Source organism: Syzygium oleosum, unplaced genomic scaffold, assembly GCF_021117445.2.
Source record: "Syzygium oleosum isolate NSW1041296 unplaced genomic scaffold, Sole_v2.1 Sole_v2.08, whole genome shotgun sequence".
Classification (NCBI taxonomy): Eukaryota; Viridiplantae; Streptophyta; class Magnoliopsida; order Myrtales; family Myrtaceae; genus Syzygium; species Syzygium oleosum.
The window spans coordinates 12,140,971-12,161,210 of record NW_026607492.1 but is presented as its reverse complement, the minus strand read 5'-3'; the positions used below and the strand labels follow the sequence as shown (position 1 = coordinate 12,161,210).

Sequence of the window (20,240 nt, the reverse complement as noted above, 5' to 3'; positions counted from 1 at the left end):
TCCAACTTCGTCCCAACATACGGGCGTCCTACATGCTCTGCCATACAGCGCTTTAAATGGCGCTATTTCGATACACTGCTGAAAACTATTATTGTATGCGAATTCCACTAAGGGTAATTGTTCTTCCCACTTGCCTTGAAAATCTAATACACATGCCCGAAGCATATTTTCTAGAGTCTAAATTGTCCTCTCAGACTGGCCATCCGTTTATGGATGGTAAGCTGTGCTAAACTGCAATTTTGATCCTCACATCCGAAACATGCTCCGCTTCTGTTCGGACAAGGTCCATTTCCATGTCTTTCCCCACACATCCTACATGGACCATTCTGAAAACGGTTCGATTTCCCGATATTCCTTCTAGCAGGAGGGACGAAACGTCGATTACTCGCCATTGGCTTCTTCCCAAAGTGGCGGTTGTCCCTATCCAGGGCAAATCTTGATCCAGAAGAGGCAGCCCTATCCGCTAAGTCACGCTCAATCACCTGTGCTCGCTCATAAATTTCATTATAATCTCTTAAGTTCAATGATATCATTTGGCTACGAAGGTCCGGTTTCAACCCATCTCGGAACCTTCGGGCCTTGTCCAAAGGATCCTCTACCATCCTCGGGGTAAACTTGGATAATCTAGAAAATTCTGCCTCGTACTGATCCACAGACATTTGTCCCTGACGCAATCTCATGGATTCAGCCAATTTTCGTTCCCGGGCACTCTCAGAAAAGTACTTATCATTGAAGACTTCTACAAACATCGCCCAGGTCTGGGCGGTACCCGCAGGAAATACCCTTCTGCTGGTGGCTTTCCACCAATCACTTGCATTTTCTTGCAATTGATACACCGCTAAAGTCACTTTCTCCTCATCCGTACACCCCAAAACCTCAAAAGCCTTTTCTACTTCCTCTACCCAAAGCGATGCAGCCTCAGGGTCGCCTTTACCATCAAACTTAGGGGGTTTCAATTTTAAAAACTGCTCTACCAGCTGATGCATCTGACGATTCGCATTCACCTGCCCTTACCCTTGATTCCCATTGTTACCATTGATGGCAGTGGCTGCTGCAGCCTCAGCAGCTTGGGCAATAGTGGCAGCTCTTTCTTGAGCCTGCCGTCCCATCAGATTTCCAATCTCTTCTAGGGTCCTCATGACCGCATCCATTCTCGAATCTCCTACAGGTTGGGCTTGCGAACTTGATTGGCCTCTTGTTCCTCTACCTCTCGAACTCATACTCACGGTTTTCTATCACTCACCTATCTGCTATAATTTCACTCAGGAATTAGAGACCTAGGCCAACTATGTCAGTCTATAGTCCTAGGCAGTGAATTATCTCGATAATTCACTTATCAAGCAATCAATCACCACAACACGAGATCACAATCAGTAAGTTTCGCGCACGTACCTCAGGTCCAGACGCACATGTAACTCAACCGTTAAAGCACTCAATTCACCCATCAATCATAACAAGCAATCCAGAGATACGCGTAGCGCTAGACACACCTATGACTCACTAAGGTCTCCCTAAATAGCTATAGCTACCTCGGGGTCTCCGCTCCTTATCACTCCAGGCTTCGACCGACTTGGATCGAGCTGACCTTGTTCAGATACCAAATCAACGGGGATGTCATGCCCCGAACCCCGACGAGCGCGCGACACCCCAAGCTCGGTCGAAATAGTGCGTCGTCCCAGGAACATCGCCGACCCAAACCAACATATCAGAGTTCGAACACAGCGGAAACGAGAACATAAACCCTGACAATATAATTATGGGGTAATAGGGAGAGACAAATCACTAAATCACCAAGCACTATATTACACTGCGATATATATAATATCCATTACAATCCATTACAACCAGCAACTAACCATTTCATTACACCCATCATAATCACCATAAACATATTATACACACAAACCGGCTTCTAAAGTTCGCACCACCAACATTCAAAAGGTACCGGTAGTCTGGGTATTTACTAACTCCAAAAAGGGACACTTCAAAAAGGGTTACCCTACCCCTAACTAACCCCTACAGCCTCTAGACAGTGTCCACTCTGAGTCGGTTTCTCCAGAACCTGAATCTGATTCTCCCTGATCCACCTGCTCCTCTGATAAATCAGAATCCGCCTCAATCTCAATCGGATTATCCATATCTCCCGACTTTAAAGGGACCTCAATCAACTCCTCTTCTTCTGGCCCTTCCTCTGGTTCTTCCTCGGGTTCCTCCTCTTGCTCTTCTTCGGGTTCTTCCTCGGGTTCTTCTTCGGATTCCTCCTCGGGTTCTTCCTCTGGCTCTTCCCCTAAATCCACGTCCATCGAGTCGAACCCTACTTGTGACTCTTCAGGCTCCAGTTCAGGCTCGGCCACCGTGGGTTCGGGTTCTGCAGGTACAGGCTGATGTCCTGACTGTGCTAAACTAGTGTCGAGGCTGATCATCTCCCCATCGGGAGAGGGTATAGCCGATGGATCCCAATCTCTCACTCCATCATGAGGGGCGTCAAAACCATGAACCGGTCCGAACTCGTCCAAACCCTCCCGGAAACACCAGGCTGTATAAGTGTGGGCTTGCCAAAGGGGTTGTCCTATATCTACCCAGACTACTGTGGTGTGCTTAATCCAGGCCATATTGTCATCTATAGGGTACTCTACTACTGCATGATTCGTGTGCATCGAGATCCCAAAACGCTGAGGCGGTGGCGGTGGAGGATTCATGGTCCAGGCCGGGGTTCTGAAATGGTTTGGTTTAACAAACATGAGACACTTCTCAATAAGTGAAACCCTAAACCCTACCTAGGCTAACACGTATCTCTGGGCATGTTCAAGCACACAATCAATTAGCAATTAACATGCTATAACATTCACAAGCATGCTGGCCTTACCTCGGCACATGCACCACCCTGCATGTTAGTCCAATCATTATAACAAAGTAGTTACCACAAAACACACTCATCCTCAGAACATGACCAATATATGCACATGTATCATCGATAGACCGAACATTTTCCATTCTCACATTCAACTAACAAACACAACATCATACGATTCCCATTTCACTTGAACACACGTATTCAATTCATTACTGACCCGCGTTATAGTACATGCCTCAGGTCCACTTTCAATCCACGATCCACGTACAACCATCTCATTTTCACAACACTCCTTAGCCCGCGTTACAGTATACAACTTAGGCTATGTCTCTTGCTCGCGTTACAGTACACGCCTCAGGTTGGCAAGTCAAGAACCTTGAAGATAAGACAAGATAGGATTACTTCCACTCCTTCTAGCGGTAGCTTCTTTGTGAAATCTTTACGTCAACTCAAACCATCCCAATCGGAAGAGACTTCGGAGAAGGTTGTAATGTCGGTTTGGGTTAGGCTCAAAAGGCTTGAAATTTTGTAGAAGGGGTTTGAAAGAGAAATTATGATTATCTTGGCACCATTACCAAATCATCCAAATTTGGCATCATTTGACTCTTGAAAACCAAATTGTCTCAAGAGTCCATTTTTCTTGCAACATAAGAGCTTTGCTCTTTCTAACCATCTTTTGCAATGGGAATTTCGTTTTCATCATTATCATGTTGCTTTTTGCTTTTGCTTTTGATACATTTTCTTTTTCATGGGCATCGGCCTTGCTTTTACTAGGCACACTTCTTTTTCATGCCCCCTAATATTTATCTTTTGAGCTCTTTGGACTGTCGAGACACTTTATACATATTCACCAATTTTTCCAAATTTTCTTGATAAATCATATGCATTGCCCTAATGTAGGGAGATAATCAACATTTTGGGCTTTGAAATAAACATGCTTAAGGCTCAATTTGGCTAAGCAAAGGATAACTGTGTTTGGGTAGAGGAAAAGAATGCTCTTCTTCACTTTGGGATGTTTCGAGCTTCCATAAAGATCCACCTGAAATTACCACAAGAAGGTTGATGCAAGTGAAAGCAATAAAATCTTTCTTAATCTTTTTGCTCCAAAAATGATCAACCACAACTTCTTAACTTGCACCAATGTGGGGTGGTTCTTGACAGGGGTATTTTGAAAATTCTCCCTATTTGGCTCAAAGTGGCTAGCAAAGGATAAAATGAGTGTTTAGGTTAGAGAAATGAAATGCCTTTTATCACTTCAATCCATGTATTCAATGTGAACGAACCCTGCGTCCTAGGACATGGTTTTTTTTCGCTCAATTTTCTCAAAATGTGTATAGGGACATGTTTGATCAAAGGTTTTCCTTTTATCATCCTAGGCATTTCCATTCGGCATTTTTGAGAAATCCCTTTTTTTGTTTTTTCAAAGGATCATTTGGTTAAATCTCCCGTCTGTGGGAAATTCTGATGCATGATGTGTTTACCAATGCGTGAATAAACAATTTGAAGAATGTCATTTGAGATCTCTTGAAAAAAATGATTTCAAATTTCTCTTACGATTATTTGAAATTTGAACTTGGAACATCTTTTTAGTTCAAAACAATGTGTCTGAAATTCCGCATCTAGGACTTGATTGTTTTATAAAGCATTTGAAGACAATGCTTTCAAATTTACCTTGATCATGAAATCAAATTTTTTTTATCCAAGAGATTTTGAAATGAAATGGCTTTGAAAGCTCATTTTTGAGAATTATTCGAAATATTTTTTCTTGAAAGATCTTTGAGGAAAATGATACTTGTTCTGTGTTGGACAATTGATCCCTTGTATTTTCCTTCCATTGATCGATGTCTTCCTATCAAGAGAAAGGAAATTGAGTCAATAAATGATATCAGAAGAGGTAAATTGGAACCGATACAGCTTTACCCTTCATTTGAGTCCATGTAAACGACTCTTTGAGCTTTCTTGATTGTTGACAACTTAGTTGATTGTACTAAAGCCATTTGCCCCAGTTGGACACTTTTGCGTTCAAAGAATCTGGTATGTTCAATGCTCTTCCTTGTTTGATTTCCATTGTCTATTGTTTGAATTTTTCCTTTTTTCACCTTCATGTAAAGAAAAGATATGTCAAATTGGATTCTAAATAAATTTGAGCTTAAAAATGAAATGCTCCCTTTGATGATGACATCATCCTTTTGTCACGTCCATATTATTCAACCGTCTTGATACTTTATCTACAAGATAAACGGATGAACAAGTCAAATCAGATACGAGATATTCTCATTGAAACGAGTACTTTTACCTTTTTGAGACACTGCTCTTTGAGATCATTCTGATTAGGTAAATAGAAGCCAAATTTATGCATGATTGTTTGGAAATCATTTTTGAAAACAATTTCAAAAGTCATTTGAAAATCTAACCCTCAAATCCTTTGGTCCATTTTGATTTAAAAATCTAATCTTCAAAATTTGTTGGGGGGTCAACCACACATTCATGATATGCCCCAAAAATTGGTTTTGAAACCATGCCAGAAAATGTTTTAGGAACTTAGTCTTCATATCCTCGGACATCCTTGTTCCACAAATCTTTGAAACTAGGAAGCGTGCGGAAGTCCAATCCTCAAAGTATCATCACAGGACTGGTTTGGTGTACTTCCACACGTCCTTAATAAAATGTGCATATGCCTTCTTTTTGAAATTCAAATGATAAGGCCGTATTACAATATATACTACCTTGGACCAACGGCTCAAGATCCAAGTGTCCATTACAAATCAAAGATTGAATTGAAAGAATCAATTGAACTAACAAATTGATCCCACGCAGGGGCAAACAAATGAAGCAATAACGAATGCAACAGACTTAGAAAAAGGGTAAGAAGCATCCCTACTCAGCAGGATCGATAGGTGCTCCGGACGATCTGGTTTTACCGTGGGCTAAGATAGTGCCAATAAAGTCTTCATTAAAGAGATCCGCCATAAAGTCGAAGGAAATCTCTTCTTCTTGTAATATCACGGGAAGTCCGAAAAATGTCGCTTTCAAAGATTGAGGTAACAGCCTCTGTCAACCGCTCACCTTTCCTTCTGATTTTTATTGTAACCTTGGCCTTCATGGCTTCCATGGTAACCTAAGCCTTTCTTGTTCTTCTTCATAACAGCTTCAATTGGTTTCAAGATACCTTGGGAATGCTTGCCTAAGCCTTTTCCAAGAGCATACCCATTTTCAAGCAACACCTTGCTAGACATAATGGCAGGCTTTGACATTTGAGGAATTTGCATAATCGCTCCAACAGGCACATGTGCAATGGAGACCAACTCGAAGGAGTGGCAATTCGATTCTTCCTTGATTTCGGGCTCAACATATGGAATGGCGGTATCATGGAACACCTTGAAATCCGTCTCAGCATGTATGGTTATGAGCTTGCCATCTACCACGAATCTCACTTTTTGGTGAAGGCTTGAGGCCACAGCTCCGGCATTATGAATCCACGGTCTACCAAGGGGCAAACTAAAGTTGCTTGGTATATTTAGTACTTGGAAAGTGAGCGAGAAAAGAACAGGTCCAATCAGGAGTTCCAACTCAATTTCGCCTATAGTTTCTTTCTTCATTCCATCGAACGCTCGCACATGTGTTTTGGCGGCTCGAATTCTATCTTCATTTACTCCCAATCGTCGTAACATAGCCAATGGGCATATGTTTAGGGTCGAGCCATTATCAATAAGAACTCGCGACAAAATCGTGTCACGATGTTTTACGGATATGTACAACGCCTTAGAATGGGAATGCCCTTCGGGAGGGAAGTCCTCATCGGAAAAAGAGATTTGATCATTCAAAAGGATTGCCCTAACAAATTTTTCGAGTTGAGCATCATCAATGGAATCAAGTACATGCACTTCATTCAACACCTTGAGCAAGGCATTCTTATGTTTCTCGGATGACTTGAATAAATCCAATAAGGAGATTTGGGCGGGCATCTTCCTTAATCGGTTCACCATGTTGAATTCACTAGTCTTCACCACGGCTAAAAATTGCTTAGCATCCTCTTCAGTCATAGCTTTCTTTTCGACTTCTTCTTTGGGTAGACAACAACGACCCGATCGAATAACGTCATCAATTTCATTTGTTCCGTTCTTCCATGGAATAGCTTTTTTGTCAAACTTGGGAGTAACTTCAACAATTATTTCTTCGCCTTCCATTAATGGTGGTAATTCAATCACAACGTGCTCAAAATCATCCCTCGTGATCTCAATTGACTCAAAGTCTTCAACTAACAAATCAATAACCATAGGTTCCACACCCATCGGCTTGATTTCATAATACGCGGCTTCTTTAGACAAGTTAACTACTACGGGTTCAATACCCATCGGTTTGCTCTCATGATCATTCTCTTCGGAGAGGTCAACCGCAACGGGAGTGATCATAGCCACCATCTCTTCATCATCCATTCCTCCCCATCCGTCGGGAACAATATCTTTCAGGTCAATAAAGAAACTTGGCGGAGGTGAATATTTGACAAAAAAGTCGTACTTCCCACTTGGTTGACCTAGAGTATCAACCACTTCACCATGCTCACGAGCGGCTGTTACAAATTCACGATTGTTGACACCTAAATTTCGGCGCATCATTTAGTGATTAATTGCATAGAAAATTTGGGATTAAATTTTAATCCCTGAACAAAAATATTACAAATCGCATAGCATAAAGTTTAGGTTCATATAGATTAACTGCATTTCGCATTGGATCGGCGGTGGTAAGCAAGCTTAAAATTCATCACGTAAATCGAGGTCGGGCACCGAACGAGATTCGGCTCACTCGGAAAGCATGGGCCGAAAATCACACACAAAAGGGCTTGGTTGTCTTAATTTGAGCTTAAATTAGCCCATTATGCTTAATTAAAGAAAAGCCCAAATTAATTCAGCCAATTTAGAATTAAATTAAAGCCTAAACCTAAGCCCACTAGGACTAGAAAGCCCAGCTAATTGACCTAGGTTTACATTATAAATATATGTTTATGTCTCATAATCAGAGGGGGCTCTCATAATTTTTCAAATCGGATTTTTAGAGAGACATACGAGAGAATTTTGAGAAGAGTGAGAGAGAGAGAAGGAGACCGCCCGCCGCGCCGCACTGCACGCCTGCCGCACCACCGCCTGCCGCACTATGCCAGAGCTGCTCCGCCCCTCAGCCACTGCACGCCTGCCGCACCACCGCCCGCTGCGCGCGCCTCTCCGCCGCGCTGCCGTCTCCCGCCGTGTGCCACCGCGCCGCACGCTTGCTTGCCGCGCCTCGTCGCACACCACCGCCGCGCTGGTGCCACCGCCGCCGCTGGACGTCCTCGCTCCGCTTTGCTCGTGCCGCCACTGCTGGCTCAGCACGCCCGCCGCAGAGCTGCCCCGCACCGCCGCTCGCCGCCCGTAGCTTCCCTACACCGCCGCTCGCCAGCCGGAGCCACCTACACCGCCGTTAGCCCACCGCCTGTGCTGCCGTTATTCGCTGCACAGCCGCCGGAGAGTCGCCCATCCCCGCCTGTTGGCCGCTGCCCGGAGACGCCCGCCGCGCCGCCGTTCCCGTCGCTAGCCGCCACTGTTCCCGACGTCACGCCGCCGCTCCCAACGCACCGCCGATCCGCATTCCCGATCCACTACGGATTCAAATTAGGAAAGAAATCTGCAAATCAGGTAATTATCATATCCCGATTTGATTCGAATATTTGGTTGCCTAATTTGTGCTTATTGATATCTAATTTTGCATATTTGGATAATAAGCATTATTTCAATTAGGATTTTATTTCCTTTTTTGAAATCTTGGATATCTATTACTTTTCAAATTTGGATAGAATTTAGAATTTTCAAAATCTTTTGAATATATCCAAGATATTTAAGATATCTAATTTTTTTCAAAATGTGATCGATTAGGAAAATTTCCTAATCCGCAACCGCACACGTGGAAATAAATCTATCTATCAAACTTTAGATAGAGTTATTTCCATAGCGGGTATTTCGAATTTTAGGATCGATCTGTCAGGCTTCAGATCGAAACTTAATTCGAAAGATTTAGCGGTTATATTTTCTACTTGATTTTAATTTCGAATTTTGGTAAAAAAAAATGCCAAAAAGATTACTCTAGAATAGGTTAATTTCTTTAGTTTAAAATTGCATGTTTAGATAATTGGCATTTTTAATTCCGAATTTCATTAAAGAAAAATACAAAAAAAATAATATGCCCGTCATTAGAAATAGATCACGTCGTCGCATGACATATAGTTTGCATGTTAGGTTGCATTAATCACATGTCAATTTTTGCACGTCATTACATATAGGTTAGCTTTCATTTAAATAAATAAAAAATCAAAAAAGAAAATTTCTGCACCTTTGAACTTTGAGTCAGGATTTATCAAAATTGTCCAATTGAGTATTTCTCTTGAAATTGGTACCGAAAGGGCGTTAGGGAATCTAGCGTAACCAAGTCCCCGAATTTATAATTTCTGGTTCGCAGAAATAAAATAGTACTCCCGCTATTTTATTTAGGTTTCTAATCAACCTGCCTTAAATGATTAGTGGCGACTCCCATTGAAAATATTTGCATGCTCACAATTGGACCTAAGTTGCGATTTGGTAGAGTTTGGGAGAACTTGAGCTAGGTTAGTTAATTTAATTGATCTAGTAATCCATTAGCCTAAGATCGAAAACCTGATTTTTTTTAGGTCGCGACAGCTTGGCGACTCCGCTGGGGACATTAACTTTAATTTTTTTTTAAAGAGGACTTAGGCCAAAAAATTTTTATGGAAAAATCACTCGATTTGACAAAATTTGATTGGATTCTCATTCTTAGGTGTTAAATGGTTTTGCAGGATGGGAGTTATAAGGGGAGTAGTGCTAACCCTTTGTTTTGCAGGCTTGGTGGAGTGGAATTGTGATTTAATTTTTGCACTATTGAAGTGGTGTTTGCATATAATTGTTGTGCATGATTTACAGTATTTGCACTACACCACACAACCTGTGACCGGACCTGGGTCACACCCATAGTTTTAAGATGGTATTTGGATGGTTCTTTAACCTTGGCGGTAAGACTTCGCTAAAGGTTATCCCATTTGGATCCCGAAATTTTTTTCAAAAAATGGCTCAAGGGTCGTCCTCATGCACGTGAGGCTACAATGCATGGAGGTTACCCTTGTCGACCGAACCAAGCCGAAGTGATTGGACCCGACTAGTCATGACTACGGTATGCGAGGCCGCGACTAGTCATGATGATTGTACGCGAGGTTGCGACGTGTCGTTCCGTTCATCATTTCACTTTGCAAAAGCCATTAGGATAGATAGATTAAGATTTAAACTCACGATTCATGTGCATGTCTCTGTGATTGACATTTTTTCCCAAAGACGGTAATTTCTCGAGCTTTATCTTTGGTTTTCTGTATCTTATTTTGAGTCAGTCCATGGTTTAGGTTGAGTCTTTTGGCACGTGGTCTATAAGAAAGGGTCGTCTCGATATCCGTTTCGTGCCTACTCCGAAGCTAGAGCTCAAGAAGTTATAGAGCCAGTTGAAGCCAGATGGTCAGCAGTACGTTCTCAAGCGTATTGGATTCATGTTGCCAATCCTAGACATAGATGTTCAGAGCGGGATCATGCAAGCACTCGTTCATTTTTGGTGCCCCGAGACAACCACATTTGTGTTGGGAGGTAAGTTTGAGCTCACACCGACTTTGGAAGAATACAGTATTGCCATTGGGGAATCGATTGAGTTGGATAAAGTCGAACCACCCATTAAGGTAGATCCTGTGGTAGTGCTTGCTGAATTTTTGAATTTGACTAAAAAGGAAATTGAAAAAGTGCTAAAGGGTAATTGTCAAGCATGCCCATTATCTTTTCTTATTGAATGTTTCGAAAATAACTCCGTCCTCATGAGATCTAAAATTTTTATCTTAGTTTTTTTTGGACTCATCGTTTTTCCATTCCGTCAAAATGCTATTGATCCGGTGATAGCTAGGACGGTAAAACAAATATGTGGTGGAGTTAGTTTTATAAACACAATTCTGGCAGAAACTTTCATGTCTCTGACACGATTCAAGAAAGGAAAAGATAGAGCTTTTCGAGCCCCGATTGAGCTTTTACAAATATGGCTTTTCTCACACCTTTCTCAATTTGGGGAAAATATGACTGTATTTGAAATGGACATGACTGATAACCCTATTTTAAGGTTCAAACAAATACAAGATCAAACTAAGAGCTTGCACTATACACAATGGGTCCATCTGTTCAAGGATTCAAGCTCTAAGATTTTCCTTTGGCAAGCTGTGTGGTTTCGGGAGGTTGAGGCTCGATTATACCATGGCGATCAGAAGCCCATACCTTTGATGGGCATTTATGGGGCAACATGCTATCAGCCCCTTCGAGTTACACGTCAATTCCGAGTTCTGCAGGATGTCCCACCTCCACTCAGGCCCAATGAATTTCAAGTCCAGTTCGAGAAGGATGAGTCCTACAGAGTCGAGCTTAGGCGTCATTCTGAGGCTTGGCAGAATTGTTCCATTCAGAAGCTGATTTGGCCCACGGATGAGCCCACCGGAAGGATGAGAAGTCACTTTGCCACAGCCCGGTATATTCAGCATCATACCATCCCTGCTGAGATACTCCCGAAGATCCCGGTCGTGACAGTACGACATACCCTTCAGACTCAAATCAAAATCAGCGAAGAAAAGGCGACGAAGGCCCAGGAAAAGGCAAATGCTCTGGCTGAAGAGAATGCACGATTACGGCGCGCCTTGAAGGTCCATTCGTCTATAGATCACATAGCCTCTAAAAAGAGGAAGACTATCTGATTTCTAGTTTGGTTTAGGGAGTTTTTCTTTCTTTTTAGGATGGAATGTTAGCTTACATTTGTACTTCATGCTATTGATGATTTTTGGTAATAAATGTTGCTGAACGATTTTTATAAGAATTCTTTTGAGATATTTTCCATTTTGAGCAATTCAATGAAAAACGTTGAGCTATAATTTGTAAATTTTGGAATCAGTCCAGGTTTTTATTGAATAAAGCAATTTGGAATTTCGGGATTTACTGGACGAATCGGTCGTTCGAAAGAAATTTCATCTTGAGGGTCTAGAGGATGTCATGGACCGACTCGTTATTCTTACTTGTCGTATTTATTCCACCGTTGCTTTTTGCAGGTAATTTGCCACGGATCCCCCTCATCCTCATAATACTCGATTGGTGACCAAAAGAACGATGGCCAATCAAGCCGAGATTGCAGCCATGATCGACGAAAAGCTGAAAGAACACATGAATACAATCAATGAGCAGATCACGGCTGCCATGTCCAAAATGATGAGTGATCTCATGGCCAAGCAGCAGCATATCAATGTTGCCTCCCAATCGGAGATTCCACCTCCAACCCGTCAAGGCCTCCGCCTTGACAAATCTCCTGCAGTAAACACTAATACAACCCTTCAACTGGATGATGCCATTTTGATCGACACTAGTGCTTCTCCGTCGGTCCCTGTTCCTCATTCACCCCCCAACGATGAGAATGCCAAGTTGTTGGCCAAGCTCGACCAGAGGTTACGTGAAGTGGAGGGAACTCAAAGTGTTCCGCCCGTTGATTTGTCCATTTTTACCCTGGTCCAAGTGCCCGATAAATTCAAGATGCTAGCCTTTGAGAAGTACGACGGCACCTCGAACCCAATTCAGCACATCGATATGTACCAGGGGCTCATGAATAGATATGTGTCTAACGGACCCCTAATGATCCAAACCTTCCAAGCAAGCTTGAAGGATGCTGCAATGAGGTGGTATACCAACCACCAGATCAACCGGAAAGACTCGTGGGAAGAGGTGGCAAACCTTTTCGTCAAGCACTTCAAGTTCAATCTCGACGTCACTATTACAAGGGAAGACCTGGAGAGAGCTGAGCAGAAAAAGGGCGAGACTTTGAAAGAGTATGCCACTCGTTGGAGGAACATGGCAGGGCAGATCATGCATGAACCCTCAGAACGTGACTTAATGAAGTTGTTCGTGTCCACTCTACCGCAGCCGGTTCGTTCACGAATTTTAGTAACGGCTGCCCAATCTTTTGGCCAGCTAATAGCCATGGGTGAAGAGATTGAAACCAGGCTCAAGAAAGGATGGTACAGTGAGTCAGGTTCATCAAGCAAGAGATTTACTAGTAAGAAGGACAAAGAGCATGTCCCCGAAGTCAACATGACCTATGTGCAGAAGACGCCAGCTCAGGCCCCTAAGCTACAATTTAGCACCCAGCAGACGACCTCTTATGGACGGCAAGGCCAGCAAGACCCACGCCAACAGCGCAAATCCCGCCAGTTTACTCCACTTCCCGAGACGTTATCTCAGGTACTGGCGGTGCTAAGGAAGAAGAACTTGCTGAATTCAGAGCCACAAAGATCTAACGCTGCCGGCTATGCAACGTATGATCCGTCGAAGAAATGCGATTACCATAGAGGTGAGGTTGGGCATTCGATAGATGATTGCCAAGTGCTCAAACATCGAGTGCAGGATCTACTCGATACTGGAGCGTTTGCACTACAGCCAGCCGGTAAGCCCAATGTGCAGAACAATCCACTCCCTGATCATTCGAGCAGTACAAATGTTGTCCTTGGCCCGGGAGTCAAGCAGGTTCGAGGCTTCAGGGTCCCTCTCGAAAATATGTTCGATGCTTTAGTCCGAGCTGGTTATGTTTCGACCGGTGAAGTGGTGTCACTCGGTGACATAAGAAAGAAAGTGGATGAGTTGGTGAGAGAGGGGATGATTGGGACAGCAGATGAATTCGGGGTAGTGGTCGCTATATCACAAGTCATCATTGATTAGAATGAAGAACTCGCAAGGATGACCGATGAACAAGTGAAGTTGGATCCTGACATGCCCGCTCTCGAGGACGCCTCTAACGATGACCTCGGGATCATTATACCCGATACTCCGGAAGTATTGATCCTAGCATTACCTCAGCCCTGCGCTTATGAGAGTGACAAGATGGTTCCATGGTCGTACGACGTTGATCTGATAATGAGGTCAGGGCGAACTTATCTTGATAAGCAACCGGCCAAGCCAGTGGCTGAGAAAGAACCGAAGGAATTCCTAGCTGTGATTAAGGCTAGTGAATATAACGTGGTTGATCAGCTGAGAAAGTTACCTGCACAGGTCTCGTTGTTGGAACTTCTCCAGACATCATATAAGCATGGGAGTGCTCTAATGAAGGTGTTGGGTGAGATTCATGTGCCCGAGACTATTGAAGAAGATAAGCTAGAAGGGTTTGTCGGGACGATCCTCCTCAAAGATCATGTAGCATTTTCTGATGAGGAAATCCCAGTTGAAGGACGTGGTCATAATAAGGCGCTTCACATATCAGTGAAGTACAAGGAGACTCGCATGGCTAGGGTGCTTGTTGATAACGGGTCGGCTCTGAATTTATGGCCGTTGGCTACTTTGAAAAGGCTGGGCATTCCTCCATCTAACATGCAAGCAGCCAAGACTTTTGTACGAGCCTTTGATAGAGTAAAGAAAGATGTCATAGGCCAGATTAACTTAAACCTGCAGATCGGACCTTCAGTGTTTGATATTCTTTTTCAAGTGCTGGATATCCCTTCTGCTTTCAATTTCTTCTTGGGACGGCCATGGATTCACAATGCGGCGCGATACCACTCCATTGCATCGAAAGATCAAGTTTGTGATCAAGCAAAGTTGGTTACAATTTATGGAGAGGAAGATCACCGAATCTTCAATGCAACATCGATCCCATACATAGAACCCGATCATGTTGAGGAGGATAGCTATCATTCATTTGAGATAGTTCAAGTTGTTCAAGCTTCCTCTGATATGCCGTTGCCCGTTCCTGAAGTTTCTAAAGCAGCTCTCATGGTGGTTAAGGTCATGGTCGGTAATGGTTTTAAGCCAGGTCAGGGTCTTGGGAAAGAAAGCTAAGGCATTCATGCCCCGATCGAGACAAATGGACAATCCCACAAAGCTGGTTTGGGATATCATAGGCAGGGAAGCCGCGAACAAAGCAACGATTGTTGCAGAAGTCGAACAGGAGCAGGTCAAAGTCCTTTACCACCTTCCATCAACGACACCTTTCACTCGGCTGGAGTTGTGGGAGGATATGAACATTTAAATCTGAGCCCGACTGAGGATGATCTTGGGCTTATCTTTCCTGAGTCGCCACAAGCCCTAACTGACTCACCTAAGAAGCACGGTAAAGTGATTCTGGTCAGTTTGTCTGACGATTCTGAGGATGATCGGCCACCCTGTATTTTCAAGAAGCCGGAGTAGAGGGTGTTGGACTTTGATGATGGTATACCTTACCTCACCGGTTGGTTTGCTGAGACCTCCATTTGTGCAATCACTGAAGGACCACTTGAAGGGATGGGCAATAGCCCTCAAGAGTAATCATTTCTAGTTTTCGTATCTCCCCTGTGTGGGAATCTTTATTGCTTTTTTCGATTGTCATTCCTATTCATGTTGCACTTAGGTTTTTCAATCCAATAAGATGTAATTCATTGGTTCAATATCAATAAAATTACAGCGTTTTGTAGCATTTTGAATCTTGTTGAAGTGTCCCAAACTAACCCGATGACGATAACCAACGATTGAAAAATTTGTCATCTACGGTAAGAACTAAGGGTTGGGCTTCTCAAGAATTCTCGTTTCGAGGTCTTCGAAAGCAAAATGAATTTAAAAAAAAAACAAAGAACAATTTTCAAAAATTGCATGTAGTTAAGCCCTGTCTTGTCTTTTTGATCCCTTTCTTTCATGTTTAAGGACTAATCTCGAGGCATGCGAAGGGACGGAAATCGTGGACCCTCATATATGTGATGCAAGCCAATCCAATGACTCAGATGATTCTAATCCGAATGATGAAGAGATACGACGGAACTTGGAAATCCATGAGAAATCTAAGCCTCTGACCGCCGAAGAAACCGTGGTGATCAACCTTGGCGACACGGAGAATCCTAGAGAGGTGAAGATTGGGGCATGCCTTCCTGAAGATGTGGCCAAATGCTTGACCTAGTTGTTGAAGGATTATCAAGACATCTTTGCCTGGTCTTATGCTGATATGCCGGGTCTTGATCGATCAATCGTCGAACATTGTCTACCGACTGATCCTTCGGTTGAGCCTGTGAAACAAAGGCCGCGAAGAGATAAGCCAGAACTGGCGAAGAAAATCAAGGAAGAGGTCATGAAGCCCGTGGGATTTATTGAGACTACCCAATACTCAGAATGGGTCGCTAATATAGTTCCAGTGATGAAGAAAGATGGTCGGGTTCGAGTATGTGTTGACTACCGAGATCCGAACAAAGCTAGTCATAAAGATGATTTTCCACTCCCGCACATTGATGTGCTTGTGGGCGATCTGGTGGATTCGAACTATTCTCCTTCATGGATGGTTTCTCAGGTTATAATCAGATCTTGATGAATGAGGATGATAAGTTGAAAACAGCATTTACTACTCCTTAGGGGACATTTCATTACAAGGTGATGCCCTTCGGCCTCAAAAATACTGGGGCAACTTACCAGCGGGCAATGGTCACATTGTTCCATGACATGATGCATAATGAGATCGAGGTCTATGTTGACGATATGATTGCAAAAACTCGACGTGGAGAAGATCACATAGAAACCTTGACGAAATTATTCGATAGGCTTCGTAAGTTCAAATTGCGCCTCAATCCGGCAAAATGCGTGTTCGGGGCAGCCTCTGGCAAACTACTTGGCTTCATCGTTAGTAACAAAGGGATTGAGATTGACCGGTCAAAAGTGAAAGCCATTTGTGAAATAAAATCTCCCTCTTCGGTGAAGGAAGTTCGTAGCTTAATGAGCAGACTAAACTATATTGCCAGATTTATTTCTCAGCTATCTGAGACAGCGAAGCCTTTCTTTAAGCTCCTCAAAAAGAATGCGCTGGTTAGATGGGATGAAGAGTGTAAACTGGCATTCGACAAGATTAAACACTACTTGATGAATCCGCCAGTGCTACTTCCACCAACGCCGGGGCAACCTCTGATCCTGTACCTTACAATCCACAGTGAATCCTTAGGTGCCATGCTTGCTCAGAAAAGTGAAGAGGATGGAAAGGAGCGTGCGATTTATTATTTGAGTAAGAAATTCACCGCCTCTGAGATGAATTATTCCGAAGCAGAAAGAACGTGAGCAGCATTGGTTTGGGTACTACACAGATTGAGGCAATACACTTTGCACTATCAGATATTGCTTGTGACAGAGTGTGATCCCATCAAATACTTGCTCAATCAACCCGCTTTGGTTGGAAAACTGGCAAATGGCAGATTCTCATCTCAGAATTTAATATTCGATTCATGTCCCAGAAATCAGTCAAAGGACGAGTAATTGCCGATGTCTTGGCTGAAAATCCTAGGAAAAATGAGGATCTGGATCCGTTAGAGGATAGAGTCATGCCAATTGATGAGTATATATGGACCATGCCTTTTGATGGAGCCGTAAACTTGTCAGGATCAGGTATCGGGGCAGTTTTAATATCTCCAGGCGGACAACATTATCCGGTCGTAGCGAAACTGATATTTCCTTGTATGAACAATATCGCCGAATATGAAGCATGCATCCTCGGGTTACAAGCTGCAATTGAAATGGGAGTAGCTTGACTTAAGGTGTTCGGGGATTCAACCCTCATTATTCTTCAGACCGTTGGTAAATGGCAAACTAGAGATGCTAAGTTGCAGCCCTATCACGTCTATCTGGAGGAGTTGGTAGAAGAGTTTGAAGACATTTCGTTTGAATACTTGTCAAGGACTCAAAATAGTTTTGCCAATGCTCTGGCTACGTTATCGGCAATGCTACAAGTGACAAGTGGTTTAGAAGTTGAACCTTTGAAGATAGAGGTATTACAGAAATCGGCTTATTGCATGGCCACGACAGAAGAGCCTGACGACAAACCGTGGTATCATGATATCAAGGCATATCTTCAAACACAGGAATTTCCTGAGAAAAGTACCGCATCTGACCAAAAGTATATCAGGAAAATGGCGTCGAAGTTCTTCTTGAGCGAGGAATGCCTATACAAGCGGTCCTATGATTCGGTTTTATTAAGGTGTATTGATTCAACCGAGACTATTCATTTGACGCTAGAAGTACACGAGGGAGTATGTGGTCCGCACATGAATGGTCATATGCTAGCAAGGAAGATAATGAGGATGGGTTATTACTGGCTCACTTTAGAAAGTGATTGCATTCAGCATGTCCGAAGTTGTCACAAATGTCAGATCCATGGTGACAAGATTAAAACTCCTCCGAATGAATTGCATCAAATGTCTGAACCATGGCCATTTTCTATGTGGGGCATTGATATGATTGGCCCAATTAATCCTAAAGCGTCAAATGGGCATCGGTTTATCCTAGTCGCTATCGATTACTTTTCGAAGTGGATCGAAGCTATGTCCTATACGACAGTGACGGCCCGGATTGTGGTGAAGTTCATTCGTCGAGACATCATTGCTCGATATGGTACACCTAAGACTATAATTACTGACAATGGGTCGAATCTAAATAATAAATTGGTGGATGATCTGTCCGCAGATGAACGGAGCGGTCGAAGCAGCCAACAAGAATATCAAGAAAATTTTGGCTAAAACAGCTGAGAACTACCGTGATTGGCATGAAAGATTACCTTTTGCACTTATGGCATATCGGACTTCTATCCGGACATCTACAGGGGCAACTCCATATTCTCTTGTGTACGGTATGGAAGCAGTTCTACCTGTTGAGGTTGAAATTCCTTCGTTGCGTATTCTTTCACAGGTACAATTGTCAGAAGCAGATTAGATCCAGCAGAGATTGGACCAGTTGAACATGATTGATGAGATAAGGCTTAGAGCTCTATGTCATGGCCAGTGCTACCAACAACGAGTTGCTAAATCTTTCAACAAGAAAGTCAAGCCTCGATATTTTTAGGTAGGCGACGTTGTTCTGCGGAAATTATTGCTGATAGTTCCTCTTGCAGAAGGAAAATTCGCCCCAAATTATGGCGGCCCGTACATTGTGAAGAAAGTTCTTCCAGGAGGTGCTTTGATTTTGGCTGAGATGGATGGTCGTGTTTTTTCCGGTCCAGTTAATTCCGATTCTGTGAAGAAGTATTACACTTGATTTGTACTCATTCTGACTTTGTTTCTATCAAGTATCAAGTTGAATTTCATGAATCAATTTATGTTACCAAGTTTTGTTTGAGGAAGGCTTTTGATTTGGCAATCTGTTTCTGTCCTAATAAAGCGATCATATTGCATGAGAGACTTCAAGATGACGAAATGCAAGACATTTCCATACATGTTCTGAATAATAATCCCTAGTGCGAGTTGAGTGAAAATTCCGTGCTGACAAGGTAAAGGATTATCTCACGAAAAGTATGACGACCAAAATGATGAGAGGCATTCATTTCCTCTATCTAAACACTACAGGTTATCATTTGCCTAACCCCTTTGAACGAAGTTTCATTTCTTACCCTGTCAGGAACAACCCCATACCGGGGCAATTTCTTAGAAAGTTCAAAATGGTTAGAATTTTCTTGCTTTCACTTGCATCAATCTTCAAGTATATTTATTGCATGCAAGTTCTGTGTTAGCTCGAGTGCCTTAGATATGACGAAGAGCATTTCTTTCTATATCCCTACACATTATACCCTTTGCATACCCAATTTGAGCGGTGAATTCATTTCAACCCGATTGGTGATCATTCTGGTGATAAACAAATGAAATCATCTCAAAGCAAGTTCAAGGTGACTTGAGGCAAATGGGAGTTAGAGAGAAAATTCATCAGAAAGGACGCAAAAGGAGGGAAAAGAAAATCTCTCGAAAAGAAAATCTCAAAGCAAGTTCAAGGTGACTTGAAGTTCTCTCTCTCGGAAAAATCTCTCGAAAAGAAAATCTCTCTAAAAAAAAAGAGAGAGAAAAAGGAGGGAAAGAAAAGCTTCAGCAAGAACTGAGTCGACATACAAGATCAGTCTTCAAGGAAAAGATCATTTGAAGGTTCATTTGTGGAGCAATTGCTAGAGATAGGTCAATGGTACCAGTAGCGTAATTGGATGATCACCAATCACCATGTTCATAATACCCCCCTTTGATGAAATAAGCCATTCATTTCAAGCCTAACCGAACCTACGTTACAACCCTTACCGAAGTCTCTTCAAAATAGGGCACTTGAGTTAACATAGAGTTTCAAAATGCTTATAAATGTTGCTCGAAGAAGTGCGAGCAAGATTTTTCTATCTCATTTTTGCAGCATTCCTGACTTGTAAACCCGGAGCAGCTGGTGATATCAATTCTTTCAATAGCCTCGACTCGAAGAGTCCCTTTTGCTAAGCCATTGACCAAACCCACGTTTTAGTCCTTATAAAGACCTCTCAGATTGGTCAAGTCATACTGATT

The 20,240-nt window shown here is 42.8% G+C and overlaps 1 long non-coding RNA gene across 1 annotated transcript in view; it reads right to left on the bottom strand.

Moving 5' to 3' along the window:
• Nucleotides 1–20,240, bottom strand: part of LOC130138815 (uncharacterized) — a 63,182-nt gene that overhangs the window by 33,344 nt on the left and 9,598 nt on the right. The window lies entirely within an intron of this gene.